Source organism: Anomaloglossus baeobatrachus, chromosome 10 (assembly GCF_048569485.1).
Source record: "Anomaloglossus baeobatrachus isolate aAnoBae1 chromosome 10, aAnoBae1.hap1, whole genome shotgun sequence".
Classification (NCBI taxonomy): Eukaryota; Metazoa; Chordata; class Amphibia; order Anura; family Aromobatidae; genus Anomaloglossus; species Anomaloglossus baeobatrachus.
In genome coordinates this window covers 42,914,190-42,937,738 of record NC_134362.1, presented here as the reverse complement: position 1 = coordinate 42,937,738, position 23,549 = coordinate 42,914,190, and the positions used below count along the sequence as shown (strand labels likewise).

Genomic DNA, 23,549 nt, shown 5'->3' with positions numbered 1-23,549 from the left:
CTTTGTGTATTACCCCTGTACTGTGATATTGCTGTGTGTATTGCCCCTGTACTGTGACATCACTGTGTGTATTATCCCTGTACTGTGATATCACTGTGTGTATTATCCCTGTACTGTGGCATCACTGTGTGTATTACCCCTGTACTGTGATATCACTGTGTGTATTATTCCTGTACTGTGACATCACTGTGTGTATTACCCCTGTACTGTGACATCACTGTGTGTATTATCCCTGTACTGTGATATTGCTGTGTGTTTTACCCCTGTACTGTGACATCACTGTGTGTATTATCCCTGTACTGTGACATCACTGTGTGTATTACCCCTGTACTGTGACATCACTGTGTGTATTACCCCTGTACTGTGACATCACTGTGTGTATTATCCCTGTACTGTGATATTGCTGTGTGTATTACCCCTGTACTGTGACATCACTGTGTGTATTATCCCTGTACTATGACATCACTGTGTGTATTATCCCCTGTACTGTGGCATCACTGTGTGTATTATCCCTGTACTGTGGCATCACTGTGTGTATTATCCCTGTACTGTGGCATCACTGTGTGTATTATCCCTGTACTGTGACATCACTGTGTGTATTATCCCTGTACTGTGACATCACTGTGTGTATTATCCCTGTACTGTGACATCACTGTGTGTATTATCCCTGTACTGTGACATCACTGTGTGTATTATCCCTGTACTGTGACATCACTGTGTGTATTATCCCTGTACTGTGGCATCACTGTGTGTATTACCCCTGTACTGTGACATCACTGTGTGTATTATCCCTGTACTGTGACATCACTGTGTGCATTATCCCTGTACTGTGATATTGCTGTGTGTATTACCCCTGTACTGTGACATCACTGTGTGTATTATCCCTGTACTGTGACATCACTGTGTGTATTATCCCTGTACTGTGACATCACTGTGTGTATTATCCCTGTACTGTGATATTGCTGTGTGTATTACCCCTGTACTGTGACATCACTGTGTGTATTATCCCTGTACTGTGACATCACTGTGTGTATTATCCTTGTACTGTGATATTGCTGTGTGTATTACCCCTGTACTGTGACATCACTGTGTGTATTATCCCTGTACTGTGACATCACTGTGTGTATTATCCCTGTACTGTGACATCACTGTGTGTATTATCCCTGTACTGTGACATCACTGTGTGTATTATCCCTGTACTGTGATATTGCTGTGTGTATTACCCCTGTACTGTGACATCACTGTGTGTATTATCCCTGTACTGTGGCATCACTGTGTGTATTACCCCTGTACTGTGACATCACTGTGTGTATTATCCCTGTACTGTGATATTGCTGTGTGTATTATCCCTGTACTGTGACATCACTGTGTGTATTATCCCTGTACTGTGATATTGCTGTGTGTATAACCCCTGTACTGTGACATCACTGTGTGTATTATCCCTGTACTGTGACATCACTGTGTGTATTATCCCTGTACTGTGACATCACTGTGTGTATTATCCCTGTACTGTGGCATCACTGTGTGTATTACCCCTGTACTGTGACATCACTGTGTGTATTACCCCTGTACTGTGGCATCACTGTGTGTATTACGCCTGTACTGTGGCATCACTGTGTGTATTACCCCTGTACTGTGACATCACTGTGTGTATTATCCCTGTACTGTGATATTGCTGTGTGTATTACCCCTGTACTGTGACATCACTGTGTGTATTATCCCTGTACTGTGACATCACTGTGTGTATTACCCCTGTACTGTGACATCACTGTGTGTATTATCCCCTGTACTGTGGCATCACTGTGTGTTACCCCCGTACTGTGACATCACTGTGTGTATTATCCCTGTACTGTGGCATCACTGTGTGTATTACCCCTGTACTGTGACATCACTGTGTGTATTATCCCTGTACTATGACATCACTGTGTGTATTATCCCTGTACTGTGGCATCACTGTGTGTATTATCCCTGTACTGTGGCATCACTGTGTGTATTATCCCTGTACTGTGGCATCACTGTGTGTATTATCCCTGTACTGTGGCATCACTGTGTGTATTACCCCTGTACTGTGACATCACTGTGTGTATTACCCCTGTACTGTGGCATCACTGTGTGTATTATCCCTGTACTGTGGCATCACTGTGTGTATTATCCCTGTACTGTGACATCACTGTGTGTATTACCCCTGTACTGTGGCATCACTGTGTGTATTATCCCTGTACTGTGGCATCACTGTGTGTATTACCCCTGTACTGTGACATCACTGTGTGTATTATCCCTGTACTGTGATATTGCTGTGTGTATTACCCCTGTACTGTGATATTGCTGTGTGTATTACCCCTGTACTGTGACATCACTGTGTGTATTATCTCTGTACTGTGACATCACTGTGTGTATTACCCCTGTACTGTGACATCACTGTGTGTATTGTCCCTGTACTGTGACATCACTGTGTGTATTACCCCTGTACTGTGACATCACTGTGTGTATTATCCCTGTACTGTGACATCACTGTGTGTATTATCTCTGTACTGTGACATCACTGTGTGTATTATCTCTGTACTGTGACATCGCTGTGTGTATTACCCCTGTACTGTGACATCACTGTGTGTATTACCCCTGTACTGTGACATCACTGTGTGTATTATCCCTATACTGTGACATCACTGTGTGTATTACCCCTGTACTGTGACATCACTGTGTGTATTATCCCCGTACTGTGACATCACTGTGTGTATTATCCCTGTACTGTGACATCACTGTGTGTATTACCCCTGTACTGTGACATCGCTGTGTGTATTATCCCTGTACTGTGACATCACTGTGTGTATTATCCCTGTACTGTGACATCACTGTGTGTATTACCCCTGTACTGTGACATCACTGTGTGTATTATCCCTGTACTGTGACATCACTGTGTGTATTATCCCTGTACTGTGACATCACTGTGTGTATTATCCCTGTACTGTGACATCACTGTGTGTATTACCCCTGTACTGTGACCTCACTGTGTGTATTACCCCTGTACTGACATCACTGTGTGTATTACCCCTGTACTGTGACATCACTGTGTGTATTATCCCTGTACTGTGACATCACTGTGTGTATTATCCCTGTACTGTGACATCACTGTGTGTATTATCCCTGTACTGTGATATTGCTGTGTGTATTATCTCTGTACTGTGACATCACTGTGTGTATTACCCCTGTACTGTGATATTGCTGTGTGTATTACCCCTGTACTGTGATATTGCTGTGTGTACCACCCCTGTACTGTGATATTGCTGTGTGTATTATCCCTGTACTGTGACATCACTGTGTGTATTATCCCTGTACTGTGACATCACTGTGTGTATTACCCCTGTACTGTGACATCACTGTGTGTATTACCCCTGTACTGTGACATCACTGTGTGTATTATCCCTGTACTGTGACATCACTGTGTGTATTATCCCTGTACTGTGACATCACTGTGTGTATTATCCCTGTACTGTGACATCACTGTGTGTATTACCCCTGTACTGTGACCTCACTGTGTGTATTACCCCTGTACTGACATCACTGTGTGTATTACCCCTGTACTGTGACATCACTGTGTGTATTATCCCTGTACTGTGACATCACTGTGTGTATTATCCCTGTACTGTGACATCACTGTGTGTATTATCCCTGTACTGTGATATTGCTGTGTGTATTATCTCTGTACTGTGACATCACTGTGTGTATTACCCCTGTACTGTGATATTGCTGTGTGTATTACCCCTGTACTGTGATATTGCTGTGTGTACCACCCCTGTACTGTGATATTGCTGTGTGTATTATCCCTGTACTGTGACATCACTGTGTGTATTATCCCTGTACTGTGACACAGTGATAATATCATAATACCAATTAATATGGGGGGGGAGTCGAGCACGCCTATGGGGGGGGGGGTAGTCGAGCACGCCTATGGGGGGGGGGGGGGGGGGGGGAGTCGAGCACGCCTATGGTGGTTGAGTCGAGCACGCCTCTGGGGGGGGGAAGTCGAGCACGCCTATGGGTGGGGAGCCGAGCACGCCTATGGGGGGGGGGGAGTCGAGCACACCTATGGGGGGGGGGAGTCGAGCACGCCTATGGGGGGGGGGGGAGTCGAGCACGCCTATGGGGGGGGAGTCGAGCACGCCTATGGGGGGGGAGTCGAGCACGCCTATGGGGGGGGAGTCGAGCACGCCTATGGGGGGGGAGTCGAGCACGCCTATGGGGGGGGAGTCGAGCACGCCTATGGGGGGGGAGTCGAGCACGCCTATGGGGGGGGAGTCGAGCACGCCTATGGGGGGGGGGGGGGGGGGGGGGAGTCGAGCACGCCTATGGGGGGGGGGGGGGAGTCGAGCACGCCTATGGGGGGGGGGGGGGGGGAGTCGAGCACGCCTATGGGGGGGAGTCGAGCACGCCTATGGGGGGGGGGGGAGTCGAGCACGCCTATGGGGGGGGGGAGTCGAGCACGCCTATGGGGGGGGAGTCGAGCACGCCTATGGGGGGGGAGTCGAGCACGCCTATGGGGGGGGAGTCGAGCACGCCTATGGGGGGGGAGTCGAGCACGCCTATGGGGGGGGAGTCGAGCACGCCTATGGGGGGGGGGGGGAGTCGAGCACGCCTATGGGGGGGGGAGTCGAGCACGCCTATGGGGGGGGGGTCGAGCACGCCTATGGGGGGGGAGTCGAGCACGCCTATGGGGGGGGAGTCGAGCACGCCTATGGGGGGAGTCGAGCACGCCTATGGGGGGAGTCGAGCACGCCTATGGGGGGAGTCGAGCACGCCTATGCGGGGAGTCGAGCACGCCTATGGGGGGAGTCGAGCACGCCTATGGGGGGGAGTCGAGCACGCCTATGGGGGGGAGTCGAGCACGCCTATGGGGGGGAGTCGAGCACGCCTATGGGGGGGAGTCGAGCACGCCTATGGGGGGGAGTCGAGCACGCCTATGGGGGGGAGTCGAGCACGCCTATGGGGGGGAGTCGAGCACGCCTATGGGGGGAGTCGAGCACGCCTATGGGGGGAGTCGAGCACGCCTATGGGGGGAGTCGAGCACGCCTATGGGGGGAGTCGAGCACGCCTATGGGGGGAGTCGAGCACGCCCATGGGGGGGTGAAAAAGAAACCTGGTCTCAGAGAAAGCTATTGGAGGGGTACAGGCATCTTTATCCCAATACATAAACCCGATTATCCCAGAAAGTAAAGTTCATAAAAAGGATGAGTCCGATTGTCAATGGGAATGTTTCCACAATATGGAAAACTGGAGAATAAAACTTTTGCCTATTGGTCAATTGATAAAACATTCTTGAACCACAAAGTCTTTTGAAGGCGCAGGAAACAACACATGTACATGGTCATGGGGATTTCCCTTTTCATCGGGGACTTATGCTATATAAATGGTAAAATAAATCTCTTACCTGTATTTTTTGCTGTCCATAAGAGAAACGGGCTAATGTGGGTATATGGATAATCTTGGGACTCCGAAGAAACTCAAAAGAAGCCCTAAAAAATTAAATAAAAAAAACAGAGATCTTGAAGAACAACCAAACATCTACAAGAAGGTGAAAGTCAATAAAAAGATTCATTCAGGCAATACATTTTGTTCATAATTTATCCTTTAGTATTTACATTTATTTATAAAAAATTTCAAACTTTTTTTTTATGCTAAAATTCTAAATTAAAGCCTAAAACTTTTTTCAGATTTATCCAGATTAAAAAAACCCATAAGAATAGATCGTGGATTCAGTGGAAAAATTCTTAATATAGTAATTCTGGAAACCTCTTTCTCTAAGGAAGACAAATTCTGACCTTAAATATTCTATTTTCTAAGATTCGGCCTAAAAATAAACACAAGCCTTAAAAGAAAAAAGAGCAAATACATTTATTTACAGACACGAAGAACATGGGAGAGAGGCCAGAAGTTCCTTATTTGAGGCTTGTTAAACATTAAGTAATGGAAAACAGAAAGTTGGAAGGTTTTTTTTTTTAACAGGACTTGTTCCCATGAGAATGATTACATTGTTTGTCGGAGCTATAGATAGTAAATTCAGCGGTCAATATGGATTGTAAAACAATTAATTCACAAATGTAACATTTTATTACTATATAAGTACAGATTCTTAAAAGGAAATCTGTCACTAGGAGTTTTTCCCCCCTTCTGAGAGCTGTATAACGTAGGGGCAGAGACACTGATTTCAGTGATGTGTCACTTACTGGGTCTGTTATTTAAAAAAATAAATAAAATAAAAAATATTTTATCAGCAGGAGCTTATCAGTACAGGACTAGATGTCTCATGCCATGTAGTCCCAGCCTGTGTAATCCCCGCCTCCACCACTGATTGGTACCTTTCTGACTAGGCACCCAAAAGGCTTCCAATCAGTGACGTGAGCGGGATTATACAGAGCTCAGCATTCAGAAAACTGGTTGCAAACAAGACTTAAGACTTGGTGGCAAATGTTGGCAAGCACAGCAGTCCTACGTTTTTTTGTAGTTGATGATGAGGTTTGTGCACGTCAGAAGGAATTTTGCACAACTTCTCTTTGCATATCATCTCTAAATCATTAAGATTTTAAGGCTGTCGCTTGGCAACTCGGAGCTTCAGCTCCTCAATATGTTTTCTATGGGATTAAGGTCTGGAGACTGGCTAGGCTACTCCATGACCTTAATGTGCTTCTTTTTGAGCCACTTCTTTGTTGTCTTGGCTGTATGTTTGGGGTCATTGTCGTACTGGAAGACTTAACCACGACCCATTTTAATGTCCTGGTGGAGGGGAGGAGGTTGTCACTCAGGATTTTACAGTACATGGCTCCATCCACTGTCCCATTGATGCAGTGAAGAAGTCCTATGCCCTTAGCAGAGAAACACATCCAAAACATAATGTTTCCACCTTTATGCTTGACAGTGGGAATGGTGTTCTTTGGGTCATATTTAGCATTTCTCTTCCTCCAAATGTGACGAGTTGAGTTAAGGCCAAAGAGCTCAATTTTTGTCTCATCTGACCACAGCACCTTCTCCCAATCACTCTCCGAATCATCCAGGTGTTCATTGGCAAACTTCAGACGGGCCTTCTTGAGTAGTGGGACTTTGTGGGTTACGGCATAATGTGTTACCAATGGTTTTCTTGGTGACAGTGGTCCCAGCTGTCTTGAAATCATTAACAAGTTCCCCCATGTAGTTTTAGGCTGATCTCTCACCTTCCTCATGATCTTTGGTACCCCACGAGGTGAGATTTTACATGGTTCCCCAGATCGATGTTGATTGACTCTCATTTTGTATTACTTATGGTTTTGTAGCCCATTCCAGCCTTGTGCAGGTCTATGATCTTGTCCCTGACATCCTTAGAAAGCTCTTTGGTCGCCCATGCTGTAGCGGCTAGAGTCTGACTGATTAATGGAGTCTGTGGGCAGGAGGCTTTTATACAGGTGACAATGTAAGACAGCATCTATAATGCAGGTAACGAGTTAAGAGCGTCTACGTGTCTGTAGGAGCCGGAACTCTTAATGGTTGGTAGGGGATCAAATACTTATTTCTCTCTGCGTAGGGGATCAAATACTTATTTCTCTCTGCAAAATGCAAATAAATGTATACAATGTGATTTTCTGGATTTAATTTTGGATATTCTCTCACTGTTGAAATTAACCTCCCTTTAAAATTATAGACTGTTCATGTCTTTGTCAGTGGGCAAACTTACAAAATCAGCAAGGGATCAAATACTTATTTCCCCACTGTATACATATATTTGCTTAGTAAGAAGATGCCATTGTGACGACGGAACAGTTATTTGTAAGGCTAGGTTCACATTTCCGTTTTAAATCCGTCAGGTCCGTCAGCGACGGATCTGTCGTTTTTTTAGATGGCAACTGACGCAATGGATGTGTTTTTCACAGGATTCCGTTCACAGGAATCCTGTTAAAAAACTGATCCGTCGCGTCCATTACATCCGCTGTGCGTCCGTTTTTTGACAGATCCGTCATGATCCGTTTGTGTTTGGGACAGCCTAGTGGGTGTGCCAAAACATGCTGGGCATGCTCAGTATTACGACGGAATCCAGCACCATAGACATCCATTACAAGCTTGACGGATTGCGACAGATTCCTGCGCGGTGCGTTAATTTTGACGGCCCAAAAAACGTTACATTTTGTGTTGTCTGCGCCCGGTGGTCAGTCCAAAGACGACTGATGCGCCGTGCAGCGGATGCAACACAAAGTCATCAGTCGCAATCCGCCACTCATACAAGTCTATGGTAAACAACAGAATCCGCCAAAACGGATTCCGTTGTTTACCAGAGCCGCGGATTGTGACTGATACAAACTGACAAAAATGTGAACCAAGCCTAAAAAGTAAAATTAGATTTGCGGAAACCTTAGAACTATAAAAAAGTTAGTTTCTACTTTGGAACGTTTTGTCTTCTTTATGACATGAATATACCACCTGTATATAACCCCCCCCCAAACCGGGTAAAGTTCATTTTTGTGCTTTTTGTTTTCCCTCCACTTCTCCAAGATCCATTACTTTTTATTTTTCCAGTTGATATACCCATAGGAGGGCTTGTTTGTTTTTCATGGGGACGAGTTGTGTGATGGAATGTTTTGTTTTTTGGTTTTTTTTTTTTTGAGAGACGAGCATTAGTTTTCATTTCTACCCCTCCTCTTGGGATGCATAAAGACGTCTTGATCGATGTTTATTCAAATTGTAGCTCAGGACAAGAATGGAAACAAATTTGGTTGAAAAAAAAGAAGAAAAAAAAATGTTATATCACTGACGTCCCCAATGTTTAAAATTAAGGAGAGAACATACTTTGTGGTTACTCGTTCATTGCCAAGTACATTCTGAGCGCAGGAATGAATAATTATGTACCGATCATCCGACATCCTGAACTCTGCGCGTCCCTTTGTTGGCCATAGTCTGACTTCTTTTAAGTTGTCATAAAAAAAATTTTCTTATAAATCGGGTCCATGGATCGGAGATAGCGGCACACAGGCTGGTGGCATCAGAACATCTTGGTGACATCACCAAGAGCAGAGTGTAAAGACAGCTCCAGGATTTTGCAAGCACATTCACAATTTAAAGGGGTTCTCCATGATTTTACAAAAATCTGCCTAGTGTAGGAAATGTATAAAGAAATAAGTATTACCTGTTCCTTGGATAACCCATCACTCCGGTGGTCCCAACTCGCTCTATTTTTCCACTCGTTGAGTCATCTGGACTGATTGAGGCCAATCATTGGCCTCGGGAGTCACATGTGCATATGTGAAGAGTGACCATAGGGCACACAGTGATAGGCTGCAGCAGTCAGGTGACCGGTTGATGAGCAGCAATTCAGTGATAAGTAGCCACAGCATAAGTAATAACTTACTGATCGTGGGGGTCCAACTGCTGGGAGGCGCTATTGAATGGAAGAATGGGATTTTTTCCCACCAATTAGAGGAACTATATCACAGTAAAAAAATGGAGCAGGAAGTCAGATGTGTGACCACCGCTCCAGCCATCAAAAGCGGAGTACAGTGTTCGGCAGCTGTTACACACATGTCCCCGGGTGCTAAACTTTCTTGTGCTTGCCAAGTAACCCAGCGTGCTCCTATGTGATAAGCTTCCTAAGCCTATAAAGGCGCAGACCAAGTCAGACACACACCTGGGGCGTGGTATAAAGTATTTTAGTTTGTCTGTGTACAATGACCTATTCTCGGTCTTTCCAGCCACCTCTTCTACCTGTCTGAAGTCTCTAGTATGTCTGCCTGTGGCATCCAGCACTTCGGCTACCCGTTTCCGGCCTTCCAGGACCTCGGCTACCCGCCCCCGGCCTTCCAGGACCTCGGCTACCCGCCCGAGGTCTCCAGGACCTCGGCTACCCGCCCGAGGTCTCCAGGACCTCGGCTACCCGCCCGATGTCTCCAGGACCTCGGCTACCCGCCCGATGTCTCCAGGACCTCGGCTACCCGCCCGAGGTCTCCAGGACCTCGGCTACCCGCCCGATGTCTCCAGGACCTCGGCTACCCGCCCGAGGTCTCCAGGACCTCGGCTACCCGCCCGAGGTCTCCAGGACCTCGGCTACCCGCCCGAGGTCTCCAGGACCTCGGCTACCCGCCCGAGGTCTCCAGGACCTCGGCTACCCGCCCGAGGTCTCCAGGACCTCGGCTACCCGCCCGAGGTCTCCAGGACCTCGGCTACCCGCCCGAGGTCTCCAGGACCTCGGCTACCCGCCCGAGGTCTCCAGGACCTCGGCTACCCGCCCGAGGTCTCCAGGACCTCGGCTACCCGCCCGAGGTCTCAAGGACCTCGGCTACCTGCCCGAGGTCTCAAGGACCTCGGCTACCTGCCCGCGGTCTCTAGGACCTCTGTTACGTGTTATTCGAGTGCCTCAACAGCCTGCACTACATATGTCAGGCATGTGTCCACCTGGACCTTGGACTTTGCGGATCCACATCACCTAGCGAGCCTAATGAATACCAGGCGCAGCATCAACAAAACATTGGCATGGGTTATGGATTAATTTAGGAGGATCCTTAAGAGACGGGGTACTGTTATGCCCTTGACCCTGGTCCGCTAGACCTCATTGTGCTCCACATCGGATGTTGTAAGTAATCCAGAATGCTCCTCTGTGATGAGCTTCCTAGGCCTATATAAAGCTCACCTAGACACACACCTGGGTTTTGGTATTAGGTCTTTAAGTTTGTGCACAATGACCTCTTCCAGGACAAGAAGCCATGACTGTAGGATCACATTATATTAGCCGCCATAAGCTGATCTGCCCTCCAGTTTAGATTGATTTTCTAAATAATTTGCATTGCCAATTATCTTGAGAGCTCCTGCCATGTAATTGGTTTTTTAACGCTGGAACGTCTAAAACCTGTAAAATATTATTTGCAAACTATTAAAAAAAACCTGCCAGGCAAGGAAGTGGTCGAAAACGAAAAAAAAAAAACCTAATACTGAAAACAAGAATTACTTTAGAAATTGTCTTTATAAAGACAGTAAATATTTTATTACAGAAGATATACATTATGACTTTTTTTTATAGGAGCCAAAAATCATCAAAGAAGCGTTGATAGGAACTATTGTCCCCTCCAGACTAGAGGCACAAAACAGGAAATTTGCAAAGTTGCTTCCTTTTTATTATTTTACAAGCACTGGAGAACTAAAAGGATCAACTGGAAAAGGTAAAAGTTCCAGTGAAAAACTAACAACAATGTAGCAACAAAGCAAAGTATCAAAAAAAGCAAAAATGGAAGGGTTAATTCCGAAACCATCAGAACACACCTTACAAGTATCAATTTAGCTGCTGTTTCCTCTTTAACAGGATGTTGCTAAAAACCAAAGAAATTTATCTCTGCTTATAGTTTTACAAAGTGAAGACTGTGGTTTTACGCTGAGAATTACCATCCGCTGACAACTCTCCTGCAGTTTACAGAGGAGACCATGAAGGCCAAAGGAGAAGGCTACGGCCTTCTAAAGGACCAGGGTCGCCATACAACCTGATGATCGTTTTATCCTTTAGTTTGGAAAACCCATTTTAACCTATTATCTACCAATGTCCTTTTTTTGGGACGCCTAATCTGTTGCTTAAAATTTATTAAATTAAATTAAAGTTTGCTTAAATTTCATTTTCTTTTTTAATTTTTTTATCATTAAAAATCTGTTATTTAATAAAAAAAATGAAAACTTCTAATTTGGCAAGTAATGTGTTAAAAGTCAATTGCGATTGTTTTATATACATGAGGGGCTGCTGATAAGTCTTTGGCTTTACCAAAGTCTTTGGCTTTAGGCTAATTTCACACATCAGTTTTTTGCAATCAGGCACAATCCGTTTTTTTGTGTGTGTGGTGTTTTTTTTTTTTTTTTTTAAAACAGAGAGAGGGGGAGACCCCGTCATCCCCGCACACGCAGACACTCCCACACGCACCATCACTGCACACACCCCGGCACTCCCGCACGCACCATCACTGCACACACCCCGGCACTCCCGCACGCACCCATCCCCGGCACTCCCGCACGCACCCATCCCCGGCACTCCCGCACGCACCCATCCCCGGCACTCCCGCACGCACCCATCCCCGGCACTCCCGCACGCACCCATCCCCGGCACTCCCGCACGCACCCATCCCAGGCACTCCCGCACGCACCCATCCCCGGCACTCCCGCACGCACCCATCCCCGGCACTCCCGCACGCACCCATCCCCGGCACTCCCGCACGCACCCATCCCCGGCACTCCCGCACGCACCCATCCCCGGCACTCCCGCACGCACCCATCCCCGGCACTCCCGCACGCACCCATCCCCGGCACTCCCGCACGCACCCATCCCCGGCACTCCCGCACGCACCCATCCCCGGCACTCCCGCACGCACCCATCCCCGGCACTCTCGCACGCACCCATCCCCGGCACTCTCGCACGCACCCATCCCCGGCACTCTCGCACGCACCCATCCCCGGCACTCTCGCACGCACCCATCCCCGGCACTCTCGCACGCACCCATCCCCGGCACTCTCGCACGCACCCATCCCCGGCACTCTCGCACGCACCCATCCCCGGCACTCTCGCACGCACCCATCCCCGGCACTCTCGCACGCACCCATCCCCGGCACTCTCGCACGCACCCATCCCCGGCACTCTCGCACGCACCCATCCCCGGCACTCTCGCACGCACCATCACCGCACACATCCCGGCACTCACGCGCGCACCATCACCGCACACATCCCGACACTCCCGCATGCACCATCCCCACACACACCATCACCGCACACACCCGGCACTCCCGCACGCATCATCACAGCACACATCCCGGCACTCCCACACGCACCATCCCGGTACTCCCGCACGCACCATCCCCGCACACACTCCGGCACTCCCGCACGCACCATCCCCGCACACACTCTTGCACTCCCGCACGCACCATCACAGCACGCACCCCGGCACTCCCACACGCACCATCACCGCACACACCCCGGCACTCCCACACGCACCATCACCGCACACATCCCGTCAACTCCCGCACGCACCATCACTGCACACATCCCGGCACTCCCGCACGCACCATCACCGCACACATCACCGCACACACCCCGGCACTCCCGCGCGCATCATCCCCACACACCCCCCGACACTACTTCAGTGATGTCCCCGCTGACAGCGCGACTCCCTCAGTTGCTGCATGGAGCTGATAGAGAGCGGCGGAATTCCACGGCCACTCCTGTCAGCTTCATGTAGCAAAGCTGAAATCGTCGCGGGACCTCGTGGATTACCTCAGACCTGGAGGTGTATTTGGGGATTTTAATAAAATAGTGAAAGAGGGTGTTTTTTTGTCTTTTATTCCAAATAAAGTATTTTTTTGGGTGTATGTGCATATTTACTTTCACTTACAGGTTAATCATTGGGGGTGTCTCAGACGCCTGCCATGATTAACCCCTTATTAGCCCGATTGCCACCGCACCAGGGCAATTCGGGATGAGCCGGGTAGAGTCCCGGGACTGTCGCATCTAATGCATGCGGCAATTCCGGGCGGTTGCTGGCTGATATTGTTAGGTTGGGGGGCTCCCCATAACGTGGGGCTCCCCATCCTGAGAATACCAGCCTTCAGCCGTATGGCATTACCCTGGCTGGTATCAAAATTGGGGGGGACCGCACGTCGTTTTTTTTTTTAAATTATTTATTTATTTTACTGCAAGATATAGACCCGCCCACCGGCGGCTGTGATTAGTTGCAGTGAGACAGCTGTCACTCAGCGTGGGGCGTAACCAATCATAGGCGCCGGTGGGCAGGGAAAGCAGGGAATACGAGATTGAATAATTGGCGGCCGGTTTTTTTCAAATCAGGAGAAGCCGCCAGCAGTGTGACAGCCGTGCAGTGCCGCGCCGGTGATCGGTGAGTGGGTGAGAGTGAGTGAGTGAGTCAGTGAGTGCGAGAGAGAGGCTGCGGCCACACGCGGCACTAGTGCGATGCTCGAATGACACTAGGCTCGTGCTGGCAGCACAGCAGGAGCCGAGTGTCATGCTAGTGTCCCTGCAACTGCGGTCAGCCTGTGCGAGCGGACCTCAGCTGCGGGGGGCGGCCAGGCTCTCAGGAGGGGCGGGTCAGTGCTGCGGAGGGGCGGGCCGGCAGGGAGGAGGGGAAGGTGGGATTTCTCTCCCTCTCTCCTCCGTAGCCGGCTATTGCGATTCTCACTCTGCACGCGCGGTACACCATTGTACCGCGAGTGCAGTGCGATTTTTCTCTCGCCCCATTCACTTGAATGGGTGCGAGAGAAACAATGATCGCATTACACCCGCAGCATGCTGCGATTGTTTTCTTGGTCCGATTAGGACTGTGAAAATAATCGCTCATGTGCGCTGACACACAGGCTAGAATTGGTCTGAGTGGAATGCGATGTTTTATCACACTCCACTCGCACCGATTTTCTCAGAGAATCACTTCTGGGCATGCTCAGAAGTAAAAACCGAATCCGGTACATGATTCCGGCATTTGGCATTTGATGGGGGGGGGGGGAGCCAGCACTGGTCATGAATGGCATGCAACAATAAAGAAATAAAAAGTGTAAATTCACAAATTCATTCCTACTGTAAAAATTCAATGAGATTTTTTGCAAATGATTGATCAATGATTTGAGCCCCCCTGCCCCGTCCCGGCAAATCTCTATAGGGGGGTCCCTAACGCTATATTATAAATTATTATGTACCATAAGGTCTCATATAATGAGCAGGACCATATGAAAACACCACTTACCCGAGACATGTCTGGACCGCTCCCATGCTGCCAGAACTGACAACCGCGAATAAAGGCAGCCCAGGTGCCAGCGTGTGTGGCAGAACCACACACACCAGCACAATGTCAGGACTGGCCCTCACAGTGCCAGACCAGCAGACATGGATGAGGGCGGAACAAGGTTCAGGCAGGTGGTGTTTAAATAATGATGCCTTGGAGCAGGAGGCGGTGGCTGTGTGTGAACAAGCACCAAACTGAATTTAGATGGCAAACATTTGGCATTTGATGCATGCCACCGGATTTGGCGTGCATAGACTTTCATTATGCACAATGCCGCAGAGCGCCGCACCCAGCGCTGTGCGGTTTTTTTTTATGAGACAAAAAATGTTGCATGAAACGTTCCATGCGGCCACCGCATTCATGAATTAAGCCGCATCCGAAAAAAGCTGGATGCAACGCAAGGTCATCAGGTACAATCCGGCGACAATACAAATCAATGGGGATAAAACGGATGCGGTACCGGATCAGTTTTAACCGTTTTTTTCCGGATTGTGCCTGATGGGAAAAACCTGATGTGTGAAAGTAGCCTTACCCAGAAAGAAATGAGATAGGATGATGAGACTTTCCATTTATTCCACATACTCTCCACTGATGACAACACACTTCTTACATTGGTATTCCAAGTTCTGTAAGCCTAGCAAAAAGAAGGATTTCAGTTGTGCCTCAAACCAGGCATCCGTAGCAGCCATGGCATCAGAAATGGTGTGAAATTTGGTACCCTTGAGTTGCTTCTTCAGGTTTAGAAACAGATGATAGTCGGAGGGAGCTAGATCTGGTGAATAAGGTGCGTGGTCAACCAGCTGGAAGCCCAGCTCTGCTAGTTTTGCCGTGGTCGCTTGTGCAGTGTGAGCGGAGGCGTTGTCTTGGAGGAACAAGATTCCTCTGGACGGCTTGCCGCATCTTTTGGCCTTCAGAGCTGCCTTCAATTGGTCCAAAAGTTCAATGTAATACCTTGCATTGATGGTGGAACCCTTTTGAAGGTAGTCCACTAGCAGCACACCCTCCTTATCCCAGAACACAGATGCCATCACCTTAGTGTATGATTTTTACACCCTGAATTTCTTTGGATGAGGAGAACCACTGTGCCTCCACTCTTGACTGCTCCTTGTTTTCAGGGTCATACAAATAAAGCCAGGTCTCATCCATAGTGACCAGGAAGTTCTCATCAGTCCACAAACGCTGACAAATGGATCGGGAAGTTTTCACTCGCTGCTTCTCTGATCTGTTGTCAAACATTTGGGGATCCACTTTGCAGATCGCTTCCTCATGTCCAAATGTTCATGGATAATGACACAAACACTTTCACGGGAAATCCCCATGATGCCTGCTATTGCTCTGCCAAAGAGTCAATTTATTCATGAAATTCTATTACGTATAACAAAGGAGCAGCACAGTTGCAGCCTTGTAAGTAAAGATGTTCCAGAATTCTTATTTCATGGGGGGTAAGGAAGTATTAACTAAAGCAGACAAAACAAGACAGAGGACGGGCTCTCCTTAAAGAGGACCAGCCACCAGGATTTTCCTATATAACCTAAAGCCAGTGCTATACTGGTGCTATCAGGCTGATTCTATACATACCTTTAGTTGTGAGAGCGGATCTATAGTTTCTGAAATACAGTCAAGTAAAGTTTGTGAAATGCACTGTTACTTGATTGATAGGTGCTGCAGAATATATACTAGGTCGGTCGGGTTTTGCTAGTTATTCCCGCCCCTGTCTGACTGACTGTCCTTCCTCCCCCTGTAATAACAGACAGGAGGGAGAAGGACAGGCAGCAGACAGGGCCAGGAATAACCAGCAAAACTGGACTCATCCATTAGATATTCTGTTGCACCAATCAATCAAGTAACAGTGTATTGCACAAACTTTACTTGCCTATATTTCAGAAACTATAGATCCGATCTCACAACTACAGGTATGTATAGAATCAGCATGATAGCACCAGTATAGCACTGGCTTTAGTTTATATAGGAAAATCCAGGTGGTTGGTCCTCTTTAAATAGAAGTTTTTAATGCAAATAATCTTTACAGAAAAAAAAAAAAAATATTCGTGGAAAGGAAAAACATCTACACCCCCCCCACCCCCAAAAAAAAAAGACAATAAAAAAATAGTGACCACATTTATTAAGAGTAGTTATCTCATGATGGCTCTTCAGGAGCGCACCGCTCCTCTTCCTCCTTGCCATGAGGATAGTGTGCTCCTGATGATTGACAGTTTGGGCCAACAGCATGGTTTCGCCGCTGGCCCATTCTTGAATGTCGCAAGGAGGGGTGCTATTGAACTTACAAAATCGGAGGTGGACTGACGCTGGGTGGGGTATGGGGACTATTCCTGCCCTGCAACAAAATTACTAGAATTAACCCCCGAAAGAAAACTGCTGTAAAGTAGATCCATAATCAGATTTCTGGCACTCGGATTGCCTAATTTATTAAAATGTGCGCCGCATAAAAAAAAAAAATCCTCAAGCATCTTACTCTAGCATGTTCATGTCTTCAAAACTGTTGGTGTAGAAAATCCCAGTTGTGATAAAGTAATAAAACTCCATACCAGTTCTATTTAACCAGTATGTCGCCCTCTCCAAGAGCAGATCGTAGGGAATGCCATTACCGAGTGGCGTTTCCGGCACGCAGCACCAACAACCCTTACACCAGGGGAGACCTTTAAAAGATTGCCGGCTCCATATTGTTTTTGCTAATAATGGTTCAGCTGGGAACAGTTTTAAAAAGAATTCTCGAACTGTGTGTTAAATGTCAAGATAACATGTGGATGTGATGCATGACGGGGGCACGGCCGACACCGTCAGCACGTCCATTAGATTAAGGCTTCTGTACGATAACACAGGGTAATCTGACATTCCCAGCAGTCCCCGGGATTATTACTGTGCGCTCACACTGGTAAAGAGATCTATAACCATAAAATCCAGTAGGTACCGTAATTAATATCTGTATAATCTGGTAATAAGTTAAGGCTGCTTTACACGCTGCGACATCGCTAGGGATCTCTTTAGCAATGTGACACGCCAGATCGCACATAGGTCATTTTTATAGCGCCGGTCACATCTGCGATCTGGCGTGTCACATCGCTAAAGAGATTGCTAGCGATGTCGCAGCGTGTAAAGTGTGGCGCCCTGGACAAGCCAGGGGCCACAGGTAACTACAAAAACACACCCCACACCCCGGTCAGGCACACCTAAGTCAGACAAAAACCCTTGTTGCCTTCCTCCAGGGGCTGATGTTCACACCAGGGGGTGGAGCTAGGCGGTTGGTCCCGCCCACCGAGGAGTTCACAGTCCTGGAGGCGGGAAAAGCAGGCAGATTAGTTTGGAAGTGGAGAAGTGAGGTGGTAAAAGAGCAGCCTGAAGTTGGTCCGGGTGTGTGGCCCCGACGGATCAGCAAGGTTGGCAGACGGTGGTGACCGTCTGCAGGAGTGGCCTATCAGAGCTTACCGTAAGGACAGTGGACGGGCGGTGGCCCGGCGGTACCGGACCGGAACGCAAAGAGAAGCCAGCACCATCCGGCAGGGGCTTACGGACCCCGGCAAGGCTAGGAGTCGCCGTGAATTTGCCAAATTCGTTAGCGAAGGGAACCTCCTGGGTTCCCCAGCAACCAAGTCCCGACAGAAGGCAACAGTCCAACCGAGAGAGGGAAACACAGTCACTGCCAAGGCTAAAGTTCCCAGGGCCAGATCCTGCGGGCAAAATGGGCTCCTTCAGACCATATCCAAGCTGGGGAGCGGGTTACCGGTGGGAACCCATTGGAACCGTCACATTGCACAGGTGCAGGGAAAGGCAGTCACCATCAACCTGCCGGGAGGAGAAACACCGCAGCCGTCTGTGGGACCCGTCCATCCAGCCGTGTGTTTTACCGAGACTGTGTCTTCATCATTGGCTGAGTGAGTACCACCGTGCCGTGCGGCACAGCGCTGCCCCCGCGACCCTGCACCTCACCAGGCCCCGTGGCCCGCCTGCCATCCATCCCTACCCCATCACCGGGCCCCGGGACAACCAACCCCCTACCCACGGAGGGGAGAACCAACATCCAGGCTGCTCCCTGTCACCGCTCCCGGGATCCCCGTCCAGAGCAGCGGTGGTGTCACCAATCTCACCACAACCGTGGGTGGCGTCACGGACAATATCCAAATCCCCACAATCAATCCCCCTTTTTCACTCACAGGCGAGGAGCGCCGCTCGAGTCCCCGGGATCTGGCCCACCGCTCGAGCCACCACCGAGCAGTAGTAGCAGCAGCCGGACCTGAGCAGTGGGAGAGCGCAGCGTCCCCTCCTCCGCCCGCGACAAAAGCACCCTTTAGTATAGGTTTACAGATCTGTCTCATTAAGGCTAGGTTCACATTTCCGTCAATTTGTATCAGTCACAATTGCGGCTCTGGTAAACAACGGAATCTGTTTGGCGGATTCCGTTGTTTCCCATAGACTTGTATAAGCGGCGGATTGTGACTGATGCCTTGCGTTGCACCCTCCACCCGACTGATCAGTCGTGGAACGACTGACCGTCGTGCAGCAGGAACACAGCCTGTAACGTTTTTTGAGCAGTGCAATCCGTATGTTTTCACTGCGCATGCTCATCGGCGGCCGAACGATCAACTGATCTCCCGGCCGCCGGCTTATCAGAGCGATCAGCTGATCTCCCGGCCGCCGGCTTATCAGAGCGATCAGCTGATCTCCCGGCCGCCGGCTTATCAGAGCGATCAGCTGATCTCCCGGCCGCCGGCTTATCAGAGCGATCAGCTGATCTCCCGGCCGCCGGCTTATCAGAGCGATCAGCTGATCTCCCGGCGACCGGCTAATGATTAGCCGGCCGTCAGGAGATCAGCTGATCGCTCTCATTAGCCGACAGCCGGGAAATCAGATGATCGCTCTCATTAGCCGGCGGCCGGGAGATCAGCTGATCGTTCACAATAGCCGGCCGCCGGACGGAATCCGCTTTCTCATCCAATACTTGTCATGCGTTGTACAACGCATCACTCACATGCATCAAGCAACGCATGTGACTGATGCAAAACAACGGAAATGTGAACCTAGCCTACTAAAAAGGGTTTTCCGGTAAAAAACCCCACAAAATTTAAACTTGTGATTTACTCCCCCTCCCCTGGTCCAGTGCTAAGTATCTCTCTCTGTCTGCAGCGCTAATGTGACATTGACAAGAACAAATAGTGTATCCATTACGCGGATGTTTAAGATTGATGTGACATAAAAGCACCTGTCACCATAAGAGTGTATCGTAGAAAAGCAAGTAAGTTTTGCATGCACTCTTGTTTTACGGTGACGGATGTCTCTATGTGGCATCAGCCTAAAAAATATATTGACCGTATATATTAACTGTGTACCTAAAAGGCATGTGAACAAGGCCTAAGAGGTATAAGAGGCTGTTCACACTGTCGCATGACCTCATTATGGCTTCCATATGAATCCTTGAAGAACGGATTAAGACAGAACTCCAGACATTGAAACATACTTGGCTCTCCTTTTCTAGAGTGGCCATCTTTTCAGAGAGAATGGGGTACACTATGTTTTGTGCCCATCTTTAAAACTGGACAAGCATGGATCAAAATGTCCATCTTTAGACTTTGTCGTTGTTCAATCACATTTTTCAAGGTTTCAGACAAAAAGCCCCAGATGAAGACATCTATGCACAGCGAAACGCAGTGTGAAAATGGTAAAGGACCTTCATACCTGTCCTATGCATTTCCAATAGGTGTCCTACAGCCATGTAAGTAAATAAAGCGGGTGTGAAATTACTGTTATCTTGGGCTACACCTTTATAAAAAATAATGGACTGGGCAGTGCTATAACTCCAACACCAAATTTCTAATAGGGCCCCCAACTATTACAGGCCTTTGAATAGTAATAGTCTTTTTATATGTCCCAAAGGGACCTTTTGAGCCCCTATGACTCCAGTGCCAAGGAGTGATTGCAACCTCTGCACCTACTATAGGTTTGCCCCTGAGTAAGGGTAAGCGCGCACGATCAGGGTTTGAGGCATTTTGGACGCAGCGTGTTTTCACTGCGTTGTACAGTAGAAGCACAATGGATGGGACTTATAGAAATCTCATGCCCACTGTGCGTTTTTTTTTTCTCCACAGCGTAAACTGACCTGCAGCGCAGTTTTCCGAGCCGCAGCATGTCAATTTATGCTGCTGTCATGGGTGACAGACAGTCATGTGGTTTCTGGCAATACAAAGTCACAGCAATTGGCTGTGCAAAATGCTCCCTGACTTTCTATTGTTCCTGCTGTCAGTATTCAATGTACTAAGTAGCTTCCCTGCTGGGTTTTCATCTCCTCCCTTTTAGAACCCAGTGGAGCTCTCCTTCCACCTAGCTCCTGATCATCAGTATTCCCCTTGTGCTTAAATACTCCCATCTTCCCTGGACTGGTGCTAGTTATATTATTCAGTTCTTTCAAACTCTGGTTGCAAGCAGGTGGCTTGTACTCCTCTGTGATATCGTTGCTAAAAGTTTGCTGAACCTGAGTCCTCTGTGAATAAGTAGTTCATGCACTTTTCTCTAGTGTGTCTTCTTTGTGTTTCGTTTAGTGGGGTTGATGTAGAGCTCATCCCACCCATTCCCTTTTTACGGTCCTGCAGTAAGGATACCAAGGTCCAGGTATCCAGCTTGGCGCATAGGTAAGGAACCTCTTTAGAGTGGTGATAGATGTCAGTGACCAATAATAGGTTTGGTCAGGGGTCACTATCTCCCCCTTACCTAAACGCAGGGTTCCTCTTCCTTTTCGCTTGGTACTCCCCCGTACCTATCATGACAGCTGCGGAACTGTGATTGTTCTCTGCAGGGAGAATAGAGAGAATGTCCACAGCGGCACGAACCCTCATCGTGTGCACGGGCAGCTGCGGTCTCCTACGGACAGCAATTGTGGCCCCACAGGAGAAGACATGCTGTGACCAGGAAGCAGCATGTCCGCATCGTGGGCACGCATCATCATAGTTTCGCCCCTGGGTTATAACTTAACTAATTTAACTTCTCAGGGGTCAAATGTTTGCCAATCACACACTGATATCCTGTGTGAATGCTACGATCAGACCACCGGGGTCCCAACAATCAGCACATGACACTAGACACAGCGGCTCATCTGTGCACCCGGCTGTGCTCGCCACCACAGCTGAAATAACTACAGGCACGGATAAACAGCTGTGCCTTAATGGCTTCCATGTCAGGTCACAGTCATAAAAGAGATTACAGGGCACATTTTTGAAATGTACTTTTTATAAATTAAAAAAAATATATATTATATATATATATAAATAAAATAAATATATATATATATATATATATTATAAATAAGAAATATATATATCACTATAAAATAATTATAATATATATATATATAAAAGAAGAAATATATATATAAAAATTATATATATATATATATATATATATATATATATATATGTATATATATATATATATATATATATATATAGATATGAAGAAATATATATATATATATATATATATATATATATATATTTATAAAAATTATACATTATATATAATATATATATATATATATATATATATTGCTCTACAAAAAAAAAATTGCTTTCGCATCCAAGTAACTTGCAGCCATTTAAACCCGCTGTTTCGCAGACTTTTCCAGCCGCAGTGAGCAGTAAATAAATGCCTTTTTAAGTCTATTCCGAAAATTGCCCGTTCCATTTAATTCCATTATAGTCACGTCTCGGCAATTCCTGAGTAGCTCTAATGGGTACAGGACGCTGCACTTGAACTGCTTAACCTCATTCTCTCCTAATCATTCAATGTGATTATTCTCATTTGGAACTTTTTTTTTTTGTAAAAAGGGCAGATGAACAAATAAAGGCTTCCAGAACTGAAAATAGACAGACCTTAAAGTGCACCAATCACCAGGATTTTCCTATATAACCTAAAGCCGGTGCTATACTGGAACTATCAGGCTGATTCTATACATACAGTACCTTTAGTTTTCAGCTTGGATGTATAGGTTTTGAAACACAAGCGAGTAGAGTTTGTAAAATGAGCAGCTTTTTGAGTGACAGCAGCTGCCAATCAGCTGGGGTGGGTATTCATAGTGATTCCCGCCCCCCTGCCTGTTGTTCTTCCTTCTGTTATTTATGCTAATTCTACTAGAAAATCGTTTTCCTAAGTGACTAGAAGGACCTGTTCTGATGTCATACCCATGTGACCAGAAGGGGCGGGGTCTCAGCCAACATAGCTGATACCAGGAAGCAACATTATTTTTCTGTTGGCTGAGACCCCGCCCATTCTAGTCACATAGGTATGACATCAGCACAGGTCCTTCTAGTCACTTAGTAAAATGATTCTGTAACAGAATTAATATAAATAAAAGGGGGAGGATGGGCAGACAGGGGGGCGGGAATCCCTATGAATACCCACTCCGCTATAAGCTGATCGGCAGCTGCTGCCAATGAAAAAGCTGCTCATTATACAAACTTTACTTGCTTGTGTTTCAAAACCTATACATCCAAGCTGACCACTAAAGGTATGTATAGAATCAGCATAATAGTGCCAGTATAGCCACTACTACTGCCACTACTAGTATAAAAGTGGCGCTGAATCCTAACAGTGTGTACATTACACAATGTTAGGATATGGCAAACTGTAGGATTTGCAAAATATTTCCCCAGTGATGCACGACTCCTTTAAGGCAATATAAATTGGCAAAACATCCAAATAATATTTTATGATTGAATAACTAATTTAATGTATGTAAAAAAAAAATCCTTATATAAGGTCGTGGTTTAAAGGCCCTCATAC

The 23,549-nt window shown here is 47.4% G+C and overlaps 1 protein-coding gene across 1 annotated transcript in view; it reads right to left on the bottom strand.

Moving 5' to 3' along the window:
- LOC142254497 (uncharacterized) overlaps nucleotides 1-23,549 on the bottom strand; it is an 87,510-nt gene that overhangs the window by 38,281 nt on the left and 25,680 nt on the right. The window contains exon 2 of the mRNA XM_075325585.1: nucleotides 5,426-5,510. The gene's annotated coding sequence lies outside the window, so the exon portion shown is untranslated. The remainder of the gene's footprint in view (nucleotides 1-5,425; nucleotides 5,511-23,549) is intronic.